This window comes from Protopterus annectens, chromosome 10.part0, assembly GCF_019279795.1.
Source record: "Protopterus annectens isolate FY-2018-M chromosome 10.part0, PAN1.0, whole genome shotgun sequence".
Taxonomy (NCBI): domain Eukaryota; kingdom Metazoa; phylum Chordata; order Ceratodontiformes; family Protopteridae; genus Protopterus; species Protopterus annectens.
This window is the reverse complement of record NC_056744.1, coordinates 883981156-883995692: the sequence shown is the minus strand read 5'-3', so window position 1 is coordinate 883995692 and position 14537 is coordinate 883981156. Positions and strand designations below refer to the sequence as shown.

At 38.9% G+C, this 14537-nt stretch overlaps 1 protein-coding gene across 1 annotated transcript in view; it reads right to left on the bottom strand.

Moving 5' to 3' along the window:
• The window catches only part of CCDC18 (coiled-coil domain containing 18), a 2776331-nt gene that overhangs the window by 1004648 nt on the left and 1757146 nt on the right, over nt 1-14537 (bottom strand). The window lies entirely within an intron of this gene.

The following is a 14537-nucleotide window of genomic DNA, read 5'->3' as shown; positions in this document are numbered from 1 at the left end:
CTAGTGGTATCAAAATCAGACACATTATTTAAGGCAGCCAGCAGCAAAGCTAAGGAGAAATCTGGAATGATTTGAGAAACATAGGTATCTGCTGAATGGCTGATATGAAAATTGCAGAGAAAGTTGGGCTACTACGGCAACTTGGAACAGGAAGAAGCACACAGACATCAGAAGCAAAAGAATGAAAGCACTAAAACACATTTGATAAAGCTGACAAAAAAACAGACACTTACTCAAGGTATTGGAACTTCAGAGGTTGAGATATTAAATTACATTAATAATACATACTAAAAATACATTACCTATATATATGCACCAGCACTGACTATTAAAAAATAAATAAGTCGTAGCATTCCTACTTTCCCTCCCCGTCTCACTTATGGCTCAGTCTCCTCACATTTACATTCCATCTTACCAAGTCCAACATGAGTACTAAAACCTGTTTTCCAAGATGGCTGCACATTGAGTAACAACTTGACTCTCATTCTCCCAGTATGAAAATAGAAACTCAACAGAGAAGGCCAGTACACTTTTGTGTTTATAGGTAAATTTCAGTAACTGTAGGAAGTGTACTGCCTGGATGTCACGAAAAAAAATACAAAGCACCTGCAAAACAATCAGCTACAAAAAGTGAGGAAAAACCACTGATTGGGGAAGGTTCTGCAGCTGTTCAGCAAAAAGTAATGGAACTTCCAGACATGACTTCTAGTAATGCACTGGATGATACAAGACAACTGCTTACAGATCTGGTCAAAATAAACAAAACACTGATGGAATACATCAACACAAAAGCCTGGAAACATTAAAGAAGCTTTGAACAGAAATTCAGATGAGGCGATAAAGGCTGAAATGAAGAAAAGGCTGGCTGAATATGAGACTGCTCAGTACAGGATGTTTCAAAAATAATAGAATTAGAGGACACCGCACATAGGGAACAACCTGATATTTTCAGCTATACCAGAGAAGTTGGAAGGAACAGAGTGCATTAATTTTATGAAAGCACACATAAGCAACTGGACTGGTATTCCACAGTAGTTGCTGCTAGTTTAAGGGCACATTGTGTGTATGCTCCAAACCTGGCTATGAGAAAGTAACCTAGACCTTTAATAGTAAAGATGCAAGGAGTTGTTTCTGACAAAACGGTGGCAAAAGGACAAAATACTAGAAGTAGGAGACAACAGAGTGCTGAGATGTGAAACAGAAGGAGATTCACCTTCCTGTTCTTCTGGCAATAAAGACCATACACAGATTGTACATGTGAAGCCTTTTCCAATCTTTCCAAGGAAAAGGTTGGAAAGAAGGAAGAAAGCACAACAGTTGACTAAAAGAATCGAGAGTATGTTGGAAAAAAAGCAAAGACAGCATTTAGGAGATGGAAATGAATAGTAATAAAACCAATAATTTAATGTGGAATTACAGTCCAATAATTATATTTGTGAGACATGACAGAACAAGTAAAATCTGGAAATATTGGACGTTTTCGGTATTTGTAGGACTTGTGAGGGACTCAGAAGTATATGCTCTACTTCATGTCATCATTGTTTGGAAAAATAGTCTAAGGAGGGGAAGAGAGGGGAGAAAGTTAACTATAAGTAAAGAAAACATTTTTTTCTTAATAGTACTATTTTTGTAGTATATGATTTTCTTTGCCTGCTATAAAGTAAAGTTTTCTCAGTTATTTTTAAGCTTAATGCCCTGATTGCAAATAAGTGCTACTGTTCATTTTTCCCTTTCTTTCTCCCTTCTCTCTATCTTCTTGTTCAGTTTTAAGAACTATAGACACTGCAATGTAAAAAAAAAGGCTGGCTAAAAGAGCATCACAAAAGAAAAATTAATGAGCGTTTTCTTATTCTTGCATGGGGGAATGACTGGATTAAGGACCTTAGACTGATTTAGTAAAAAGCTTTGACAGTAAGCAAGTAAATGAAAAAGAATACTGAATATTATGAGGCTTTTTTTCTAGCAAATTAATATATGCTTAGTAGCAATTCTATATCCGGCCCTCATGTCTCCATGGAAAAAAATCTGATGAAGAGAAACTGACTGATTCTCTTATCTCCATGGAGATAATCTGATAATGAGAAACTAGCTGTCTGGTTCTCATGTCTCAATGGCGACGATCTGATAGAGAGAAATAAGTTAAAGTCTCTTTGAGAGTGATTGGCTGGGTATAAAAAAAGAAGAGAGAATCTGGCTAGGAGATAATGTTCTCTGAAAGCATTCAGGGATTTGCCCAGCTGGGAAAGCTATAAAGATAAGACAAAACCAGTCAGCAATTAGTAGAAGCACAGGCTGCACCATGCCTTCTTAGCATGGATAACCCAAGTCTACAAGTGTGGCTGTCAGTTTTGGACATTTATTCCTACTGGGGGGGGGGGGGTAAAACTTCAATATTTGAAGATGTACATAGTTTTGTGTGTTAGTATTAAATTAATAGAGTTTAGGGGGTACTAGGTTTTTTTTTTGTTTGAGAGCTTTCAATAAAACAAAAAGTATTGTAAGATGTGATGTAGGCTCACATAGATATGACAAGAAACAAAAAAGAACTGCTACTGCCCGCTCCCACCTACTCTCTACTATTCTCTAGGTCTCCCCTTCAATCACCAACCTGAACAAATCCACTCAAACTCTCCAGCTGTTATAACCACATTGCTAGATTTGCAACTGGCACAGCTTACAGGACTCACCACTACCTTAACTTAAACCTCCTAGGGTGGCTAGAATTGCCTAGCCTATAACAGTACAACCAGCTCATAGTGGCCCACAAAGTTCTCAACCATCCTGATAATATGCCTGCACTTAAAAACATCATTGGCCCCTATAATAACCTGAGGCCACTTCACTCATCTAATAGACTACTAGTTCAAACATACAAAACCAACTCAGCTGGGGACTCTCTGTTTGCCAACTCTCTTGGCAAAACTTGAAACTCTCTTCCCGCAGAACTTACCCTAGAAACCTCCCTAACTAAATTAAAAAAAAGCTTCAAGGAATATTTCAAAACACACTGGTTATGTCCGTGTTCTAATCCTGACTAGATCCTCCTCCTCTATAATTTGAATGCTATGTCATTATTGCTGTACTTTATATGCTATGCTATGTAATTATGACTGATATTTTGAATAAGTGATTATATTATTTTGATCAGAGACTGCAAACTGTGTGCAACATGTAATTTTTATGACTTTGCTGTATGTTTTTGCCTTGGAGCTTTTCTCCCCGAGCCTCCACTGAAAATGGACATGTATCAAGTCGGACTATCCCAGTCAACAAATGTAAAATAAAATAAAATAAATAACTATATAGAAGTTCAGCCTGCCGGACAGTGTATGCATGTAACACAAAAGCTGGAACGAGACAGTTAAAGTGTTATATATCAAAAGTGGGAAAAATATTTTTTTAATACAATGATGCTTTCTATAATGTCTAAGTGTTAAAGGTCTCATAGATAAATACAAAAAACAAAGGATAGTGAACTATATTAAAAATATAGAGTGTAAATCGCTATGTTACAGGAGGCACACTTGAAACAACTGAACAAGTGAACTGATTAAATAAAAAGGTTTTCAGGGTGGTTATTCAGCAGATTATCTGGGACAAAGGAAAACAAGAGTACTTGTATTAATTGCAAGAGGAGCTCCACCAGTTATAGAAGAGGATAAAAAAGATAATAATGACAGATTTGTAGTGCTAAGGGGCTACTGGCAAGGGAAAAGGATTACACTGGTATGTATTTATATTCCACCTAAAACTGCTATAATGGAGCTTAAGAAAATTGTGGGAGAAATAATTAGTTTTCAACAAGGAATATTACAGGAAAATACAACAAAAGAGGGTAGATTTTTGAAGAAATTTATGAAAATATCTGGCATGGAAGATGTGAATTCAGTAATAGGAGTTTGGAGTGATTTTACATATTATTCCCCAAGATATAAAAACTGGGCTAGGCTAGACAGAATTTACATTTCACAGGAATATGTGCATTTAATTGAAGGTCTTGATATGCAACCAATAACTATTTCAGATCATACACCAATAATAACTAAAATAAAAACACAGGATAATGAAATAAAAAATGAGACTGGCACTTTCCCACCTATCTGCTGAAAAGAGAGGAATTTAAGGAATGGGTAGTGGAGATTATTCAGGAGCTAATCGAAAGGATAGAAATTATAGCTAGGGAGTGGGATAAAATTAAGGTAGGGTTTAAAAATAGGGTGGAAAGAAAAGAAACTGAGCTATGGTTAAGCAGTAACAAGAATTATTTAGAGGGACTAACAAATGTTAAAGAATTGCAGAATAGGGGCAATCTCACAGAAGTAGTACAGGATCAACCTGCAGAATGCTATGCAGAAAATAAGGGATTACCTCGATAATATACACAAGTTTAGAAAGATTGCTGTTAAGTAACTGCTTTTTTGATAACACTAGAGCACAAAAACCTTTAGCATGACTGAGGCAACAGAAAGTGAAAGGGCTGTAATCAAGCTTAGGGAGCCTGTAACAAGGAAGGTAACAAGAGATCCTGTAGCGGTACTGGGAATATTTTGGCAACTCTATGAAAGTCTGTATAAAGCAGAGAAATATGAAAATCAAGAAAATATAAAAATGGAAAAGTTTTTGGAAGAATTAAATATGCCAAGGTTAGAGGTAGATAAGGGTCAATTACTAATGGTTAGGATGGGAAAAGATGAGATAAAAATTGTGACGTATAAGCAATCTATAGGAAAGTCCCCAGAAATAGATGGTATTCCTGTGGAAGTTTGGAAGCTAGGAGGGAAAAATAAAAGCTCTGGAAGGTTTTGTGTAACAGTATTTTAAGAGGAGAAGTACCAACATGCTGAAAGAAAGCAGTGGTAGCTGTACTACCTAAAGAGGATAAATATCCATCAGATCCAACTTCATACAGGCCCATTTCAATGCTAAACCATGATTATAAAGTGTTCATGTCTATAATGGCTAAAAGAATGGCAAAAGTAATGCCAAAATTGATAGATATGATCAATGTGGTTTTGTGGAGGGGAGGCAAACATTTGACAACATTAACAGAGCATTGATGATCCAGAGGGAAGCAGAATGTAAGAAAATACTACTGTTGGTAGACTTGATGTAGAAAAAACATTTGACAAAGTAAACTTGGACTTTGTGAGCAGGGCAATGGAAGCATTTGCATTTCCTGATTTGGAGGATATATGAGGGATCAGACATGAAAATTTAAGTGGGTGGAGTCCTCTCTGATACTTTCTGCTTGAGCAGAGAAACCAGGCATCGATATCCTCTTTCCCCTTTGTTACTTACATTAGATTTAGAAACACTGGCAAAAAAATATGGGGCTCTGAAATTCAATATAATTGGTATGGTAGTCAAGAAAAGCTGGCACTATTTGAAGATGATATTATTTTATACCTGACAAAACTATAAATAGACATTTACAGTGTTGTGAAACATTTTGAGACAGTTTCAAATCTTTTCGGGATACAAAATTACTGAAGCTAAAAACAAAAGCAATAGTGGTAAATTTATGTACCCGCACATGAATTGGTTCAGCAATATCCATATTTATGGAGACACAATAAACTGAAGTATTTAGAAATATGGATTAAAAATTATTCTGGTGTGGCAGCTGGGGTATGTGGGAAGAGACTAAACAAAAGACAATACAAAAACTGAGAAAATGGAAGCTTTGTTATATCGATATGGATAGTAAAATACAAGAAGTTAAAATGTTTTTAGGGCCATTAGTCTTATACACAGGTCAGCATATTTTTATTGGGACTATATTATATTATTGCATGCTTAGAAAAGCAAACGATAAATAATCGACCCCATGTAAGCGAAAGCTTACAACTTCGAAACCTCAGAACAGCGATTTTTTTTTCCAAGGGAAAAAAAATTGCTGTTCTGAAAAAAAAAAACAAAAAAAAAACCTTTAAAACATTACATAATGTGGGGGGCTGTGACCCCCACACCCCCCCACTTAAATATACCAACTCCGAGATCGCACTACAGTGCCGAAAACGGCAAAGTAGCGAAAGTGGCCAAGTGAATTCTTTCCGAGGGAAAGTATTCGCTGAAAAGCTGCTTCACTATTTTGCCTTTTCGCTCTTTTCAGTTCGATCAAGACGAATTCGACAAACTGCATCTGCAATCTGGTAATAGGAACTCTTTTTATCAACCAGAGGAGAAATTGTGGATGACAATTAATTAATAGATGAAAGGACTTTATCTGGGAGGGGAAGGCAGAAAGAATCAAGTGGGATAAGCTGATTCCTCCAGTAGAACAAGGCGGATTGGGATTACCTGATTTGAAGGGGTATTTCAGAGCTATACAGTTAAGGCTCCTATACATAGCACAAGTAGAAAACTACAATTCAAAGTGGAAAGGAATGATGATGAACCAGGGAGGAAGCTCAAGAAACCCGGAGAGATTGGGATTTTGGATGCAAGCCTTTAAGGTGAATAAAAATAATCATACAGAATATTATATCTGTAAAGTAACAGAAAGATTCCTAAGAACTAAGCCAACACGTGAATGGAGAAAGGAGATTCTTTCGATAGGCATGACTGCAATTCGGGATATAGACAATAGGGGGCTGGAATTCTTGAAAAAAATGGCAAAGGAACCAAGGTATTTGGAGCAAATAACTAGAGAGGGAAAGATGGTAGAATGGGAAGACACCATGAATTTATTTGGACTGCAGTTAGAGATTGCCTTCCCTATCAATGACTTATATCAGAGTACAGGCACAGAGAAAGAAATAGGGGGGTCCTAAATGAAAGACTAGTACTGGCAGAGTTTTTAGTGGAATGTAGAACAGAAGCTTCCATTAAAAAAAGAATAATTTGTACAACATGTAAAATACTGCATGATAACTATAAGAATCAATCAGAGGAGCTTAGGAAGAAGTGGGAAGAGAGACTGGATAAGCAAGCTACAAAGAAACAATGGGAGGATATATGTATGTCTCCCAAATATGCAACAAAATCTAGAAGATTGGAAATGTTTACATAGATGTTTTTATACCCCAGACTCCAGAGAAACTTTACTCGGGTAGACAGCAAATGTTGGAGGTGTGACAGGGAAGAAAGAGGTAATTGAGAACATATTTTCTGGGAGTGTGGTGAGTTGGCGGACTTTAATGTGGGATGCACTGTCAGAGGTGGGTGAACAGATTGGTGTGTCGAGGTAGATGAATTTTCTGAGCTATGATACATAATTGGAACTGCCTAGACATGGTAAGGTGTCGCTGTGTCAGTTTCTGGTAGCTGCCAAATAAACAATTACTAGAAAAAGAAATCAAAATCTAAACCAGCTATACTAGAAGTAGTAATATAATAACAGAAGTAAAACAACTGGAACTGAGATCTTTAGAAAAGGGTGGGAGAAAACTACATAGGAAAAAATGTGAACTGTGGGAACAATACATACAGGGGAGAAATGAGGTTTAAAAGAAGGCAGAACTCAAATGAGCTGTGCACTGTTTGACTGAAAATGATCGGGTAGATTACAGGTTATGTATAATGTTTGCAAATGGGAGTGCTTCAGTATGGTTTGTGATGTAAAATGCTTGCAACTAGGATTGTGCTGATGTGGTTTGTTTTCATTTATATAAATGTATGATTGCCTATGTCATAAGTGATGGTTTAATAAAGATGTTTCTTGTTTAAAAAAAAGTCAATAATTGAATAATTTATGCAATGTTGCTTAGGTTATATAGCAATATATGTGAAGTATAATGTTTGTAAACATGAACTTTACTTTCATATAAATGTAAATTTGTCTATGTCACGAGTGATAATTCAATAAAGGTGTTTAGAAATAAAAGAACAGGTAGTGGAATCTTTAGAAAAGAGTACGCGTAAATCACACAGAAAAAATGGAAATTGTGGCAATACATGCACAAAAATGTTTTGGAGGAGGAATGAGGTTTAAGAGAAGGCAGTAATTTAACAATTCATGTAATGTTGCATTTGACTATATTCTATAACAACAAATGTGATGTATAATGTGTGTAAATGTGACTTTGTTAATAATATAGTCTGATTACTTTTACATAAATGTAAGTTTGCCTATGTCACAAGTGATAATTTAATAAAGGTGTTAAAAAAGAATTGGAATAAGACAATAAGATAGACAGCATCAGAGAATCAATTCCCAACCTGACATACATTAAGCTGCAAGTGATAGTGGCTACCTGCACTAAAAGATGGGAAAAGGAAAGCAACGGAGTGTGTCAAGACAAGAAATGGAACTAATGTAAATGTGACGTAATCTCTCCAGGACTCCAAAGACTAATTCCCAATAGTAAAAGAACACAAGCCACAGGATGCTGTCAATAGCATTATCTGTTTTGCCCCTTTCAAGTCCTACATAAAATCTGTGTAAGAGTGGAAAAACACAGCCAACATTTTTGTTCATATAGGAAAGTGCCAACATCTGTACTTAAAAAGGGGCTTTTTTCAAACCATGTAACATGCTCTAAAATTCTAGGTCTGCTAATTATAAAACGTTATATTTCAGTCTTTTCTAAATTACTGTAAAATAGCTTAGCATATTCAAACAACTTTTATTTTCTTGACAGCTGCTTACAATGGTCTTACTCTTAAAATGAATACTATATTCATATTTCTAAATCAAGACTGTTTAAAGAAATGAAAAAAAAAAGGCTTGGGCAAACTTCTGTGAAGTTCAGTTTTGTGTCTGTTTCAGCAGTCTCTGCAAGGAATGTCCACTTTTATTTGCAATACAGCCTGTAGCTAGAGCTCTGAATATGAAGAATTCCAACCAAAAATCAACCTCCTCAGGCATGGGTGGTGATTTTCCCCAGACTTCATCACAGAAATCAACAGCCACCCAGATACATAAGCAATTACATTTCTTTATGCATCTGTTAATACAGCTGTATGAAGAATATTTAAAAAGAAAAAAACCCATTACACCCCAAAGTTCTCTAAAAAAATTAGTAAAGAAACAGTTACATATTTGCGAGTAACAAAATATCTATTTATTATTCAGAATAATGTGTTAGAAGGCCTTCTGCGATTTGCAAGTATTGGGATTTAGTTTTCTGCAATCATTAACTTAACAATATTTCTCTCTTGTATATACACAATGGCATCACTCACTCACTGGGCTAAGACAATGCCTATAAGGTTCAATAGTTCATAGGTTTAATGAACATTCTCATGACTAGTTTGCCATCGATGTTCTTAATACCCCAGATCCTAAACGAGCTTATGGGTTTACATGCAGTCATCTAATTCCTTACCTTCGTTGAAGGTTGTGCGTCAGGGTCGGCAACTCGGCACATAAAAATCTACTGCCAATCATTAGCGGACCGGAGTTCCGCTGTGGCAACCCCTAACAGGGAAAAGCCGAAAGACACAACATCTAATTCCTGTCTGAAGGTACAGATTGATGATGCGAGTTAAATTGAGTGGAAGAGTTTATTCCATATATAAAGAAGTATAAGATTTGAAGTTGTCACATGGTACTGTTATATTGGTATCAACTAAAAGGTCAGCATGCAAAAAAAAGGATTGCAAGGTCTTTCATAACTGTGCCCACTTTTAGTTTTTGCCAATCTGTACTATATAAAGCTAGCAGGTTTTGTCTAAAGTTACAATGACGCCTTTTTCGACTTTATGAGCAATGTCATTTTTGCTGCACAATTCATGTGTACTACTACCTGTACCACTGTCTGACCTCCATTCAGTGAATAAGCACAGCTTTTAAGAAAGGAAACAGAACAGACAACATACAAGAGTATGTAAACATAGTTGCCCCCCTTACAGTGGATCTACAGTCAAGAGACATTGGGAGGGTAAGAAAGAATGCACTGTAGCAGGTAGCTTCACATATCAGTTGATATAAGTAGATATGTTACATGTAAACTGTGGGGATTTTAGTACTGGGTAACTGTTGAAAGAATCCCATGCAAGAATGCATTTACACGGAAGACAGATGTAGATAACAGCTAGAAGGCAAACACTCGAGTCAAAACCTATAAAACTGAATTGAAAAAGGAGAACAAACTACTAGAAACACAAATGGCAACCAAAGGGCCATGGCACAAGTGTCCATAATGGAGATATTTCAAAAAGCAATCGCTGGAAGCAGCCACTCCCATAGTGGAATTGTCCACCGACAGCAGTATTTTCCAACTGGTGATTCATCGTCTGAATGCAAAACATTGCATAGCAATAATCAGCCCTTCTCTTCCTGGAGAAAAAGTACAGTTTTGTACCTACCATAAATGTAGATGTTCGAAGATCCACATTGCTGTAGTCATAACCTGTGGGTAGTCCGCTGTCCTCGGTCGGCCCGAATACCAAAGTGTTAGGCTGGCGTCGGTCATGGTCGCTCAGATCTGACGTCAGTACGCCATGGTACTAAAGCGCATGACCGACGTCATATCCTCAGTCTTTCTTGCCCCAGATGTCAGAAGGCCCTAAAAAGAAAGGCCATAGCCAAAAACAGAAAACCTCCAAACACCCATGTACAAACAAAATTTACAACCCAAACCACACAACCACTCCAAACTACAGAGGGGAAGGAGGGAGGGTAAATTGGACTGCAGCAATGTGGATCTTCGAACATCTACATTTATGGTAGGTACAAAACTGTACTATGTTCTTCATCTCACATTGCTGCAGTCATAACCTGTGGGTAGAATCCCAAAGCAAAGGTAAAGGGAGGTTGGCAAAATCATAAAGCAGTGGGAGCTGCTAACATGCCCTGTAAAACTGCAGTGGCAAACCCAGCCCTAGATTTGGAATAAAGAGGGAGATGGTAATGTTTAGAAAAAGTGTGCACTGAACTCCAAGTAGCTGCCTCCAAAATATCTTTAGTAGCTACACCCCTTAAAAAAGCAGTAGAAGTGGCAGTAGCCCTAGTGGAGTGAGGTCTGATTCCAGCCGGAATCTCCTTACCATGATGAGAATAGCAAAAGGCAATACAATGTCCAATCCACTTAGAAATAGTTTGTTTCGAAACAGGTTTCCCCTGAGAGCCCAAAGCAAAAGAAACAAACAACTGTTGAGACTGTCTGAACCCTTTAGTTCTGCTCAAATAATAACGCAACTGCCTGTGAATATCCAAAGAGTGCAAAATTTTCTCCCCTTTATTTTGGGGATCAGCATAAAACGTAGGCAAATGAATAGATTGGTTCAAGGCCACATTTGAAACCACTTTAGGCATAAAAGTAGGGTTAGTACGCAGGGATACCCTATCCTTATGAAAAATCAGGAAGGGTTCAACTGCCATTAGAGCCTGTAATTCAGATACCCTTCTAGCAGACGTAATGGCCAACAAAAAAGCAGTCTTCCAAGACAAAAACTTCAACTCAGATGTAGCTGCAGGTTCAAAAGGAGGTAAAGTAAGTTTTTCCAACACAAAATTGAGATCCCAGGAAGGAGTAGGAGCTCTACGCGGGGGTCTTATGTTCTTTGCCCCTCTAAGAAATTGCTTAAACAAAGGATGAGAGAATAATGGTGGGTCACAGTCATAATGAGCAGAAATGGCTGCAGCATGAACTTTACAGAGGAGAAAGACAAACCCTTGTCTAATAATTCTGTAAGATACTGAAGTGAAACACTCAAATTAGGCCCTGAAACATCAAAGCTCTTTGCTTTGCTCCAAATAAAAAATCTCCTCCATTTATCAGCATAAACTTTCCTTGTACTACGCCTTCTGGCCTCCAAAATGACATTCAAAACTTGTTGAGGAAGCTGCGACCCTCCAGGTTTTAGAACAGAATATGCCAGGCTGTCAGATGCAGGGACTGTATCCTGACATTGAGGAAATGATTGCCTGCCTGGGACAAAAGGTGTGGAGTTGATGGCAAAGGCCAAGGAGGCTCCCGTACTAAACTCCTCAGTAGAGGGTACCAGTGCTGCCGTGGCCAATCTGGAGCTATTAGGATCATGGAGGGCTTGTCCTGTCTGACCTTCAAGAGCACCTTGGGAAGGAGAGGCAGAGGAGGAAAGGCATAGATGTGAAGATTGTTCCAACTGAATGATAGAGCATCCACTTTCCAAGCTTTTGGATGAAACATCTTTGTGCAAAACTTTGGCAACTGGAAATTTAGTGGAGAAGCGAACAGATCTATGTCTGGAGTCTCCCAAATCACTGTCAACTGTCGAAATACATGAGGATCCAACTTCCACTCGTGAGGATCCACCATCTGTCTACTCAAAACATCCGCTAAGGAGTTCTGTGCTCCTGGCAGAAACCTTGCCTGAAGAGTGAGGTGCAAACTGAGAGCAGTCTCCCACAAAATCATAGCTTGCCTGCAAAGAGGGTACGAATGGGTTCCCCCTTGCTTGTTGATGTACCACATGACAGTTGTGTTGTCTGTTTGAATCAACACTTGTCCTGGGTGAAGTAGATCCTTGAAAGCCATCAATGCAAATTGGACCGCTAACATCTCCTTCAAGTTGATATGCAAATGTTGAAGTCTGGCAAGCCACGTGTCTTGAACCCATTTTCCATTGAGGTGTGCTCCCCAAGCCTTGTCTGAGGCATCTGTCGTTAAGATCTGACTCGCCTCTGGTCGGGTCACAGAGAGTCCCTTGTTTAGGTGACATTCCTGAGCCCACCACAAAAATTCCTTTTGAATGCAAGGTATTATCTGAATGACAGTGTCCAAATCGTGGCAGTGTTGAGTCCATACACTTTTGAGATACCATTGTAGCTTCCTCATATGCAGTTTGGCATTGGGAAGCACCAGAATACAAGATGCCATGAACCCCAAGGCTTGAAGGACTGTCCTTGCAGTCAGCCTGGACCGTAGAGACAATTGTTGGAAGTAAAGCGTAAGATTTCTTTGCTTGTCCGGGGTCAAAAATGCCATCTGAGAGGCTGTATTCAGTCTCACACCCAGAAAGCACATCTCTTGAGAGGGTACTAGACTGGACTTTGTTTCATTCACAGAATACCCTAGGCACCTTAACACTGCCATAACATACCGTAGATGGTGGAGTAGCTTGTCTTTGTCTTGAGCAAGAATCAGGCAATCGTTCAAATAAGGATAAATTTGTATTCCTCTTAACCTTAAGAAGGCTATCACCGGAGCCAGAACCTTTGTGAACACCCTGGGCGCAGTAGATAAGCCAAAGGGCAATGCAGAGAACTGATAATGTAAAGTCCCAGCCCGAAAACGCAGGAATCTCCTGCAACTGGGCCTGATAGGAATATGAAGATAAGCCTCTTTGAGATCCAGAGTTACCATCCAGTGATCTTTGCCTAACAGAGGCAGAAGTTGTTGCAAAGTCAACATTTTGAATTTTGGAATGTCCAGGTATGTGTTGAGGATAGACAAATCCAAAATTGGCCTCCAAGTGTTTCCTTTCTTTGGTACAAGAAACAGGCGAGAATAAAATCCTAGGCCCACTTCTGACAGAGGGACCTGCTGTATAGCCCCCATTTGAAGAAGTAAAGAAATCTGTTTGTGAGCCTCCCCCTTTTGCTGAGGAGGAACGTCTGGCATGCCTTTGAAAGGAGGCAATGTGTGGAAATAAAACTTGTAGCCTCGGTCTATAATGTCCAACACCCATTTGTCCTGGGTGACTAAAAACCAATTTTGTCTGAAAAGTGCCAACTTTCCTCCCAGAGGAGCTGCCAGACAGGAAGGATCTGGCAGCTGAAGATGCAGGTCATTGGGTCTGCTTACGAAAGGACTGGCCCCTGCCCTCACCTGTAGATTGTGCAGGGGAACTCCACGTCCTAGGCCTGAAAGAACCCTGAGCTCTGCCCCTACCACGTCTAGATCTGCCCCTAGACTGTAAATCAGAAGAAGGGTAAGCCCATCCCTTAGTAGGCCAATTTCTGCTAAACTTAGGGGGCTGCACCTGCAAAAAATCATTAACAGTCTGCATAGACTTAGCCTTGTCTTCCATTTTCTTCAAGACTGATTCCACAGGAGTACCAAACAAAACTTCAGACTGAAGGGGAGCATCCAAAATTCGAGCTTTAACATGCTCTGACAAGTTCTGATCCTTAAGCCAGGCATGCCTACGAATAACTGATCCAGTGGCAGCCACCCTGGAAGAAGCCTGTAAAGCATCGAAACCACACTGCAAAGAATGCTTAGCCACCTGATCAGAGGCATGAACCAAATCCTGTAATTCCTTACACTCTATGCCCTCTGCCAAAGCATCTACCTTAGATTTTAACTGAGTAAGGAGAAAATTCTGATACTTCAGCATATGAAACTGGCAATTCAAAGCCCTCATTGCTAGAGTGGAAGAGGTATACACTTTTTTACCCCACCTATCCAAAGCTCTAGAATCTTTATCCATAGGAACGGGATTCTTTACAACAGAAGCCCTGACATCCTTCGGTCCCTGGCTAATGGTTTCTGGGTCAGCCCTTGGGCTCTTATACAAATATTTATGAGCCTCTGGCACTCTGTAGTACCTATCTGGTTTAGCCGGTGCAGGAGGCAAAGAGTCTGGATTAAGGGAAGCCTCAGAGAAAACATCCTGAACAACATCCAAAACAGGAGGTATAGCCAAGGGCCTATGTTGTGGTAAAA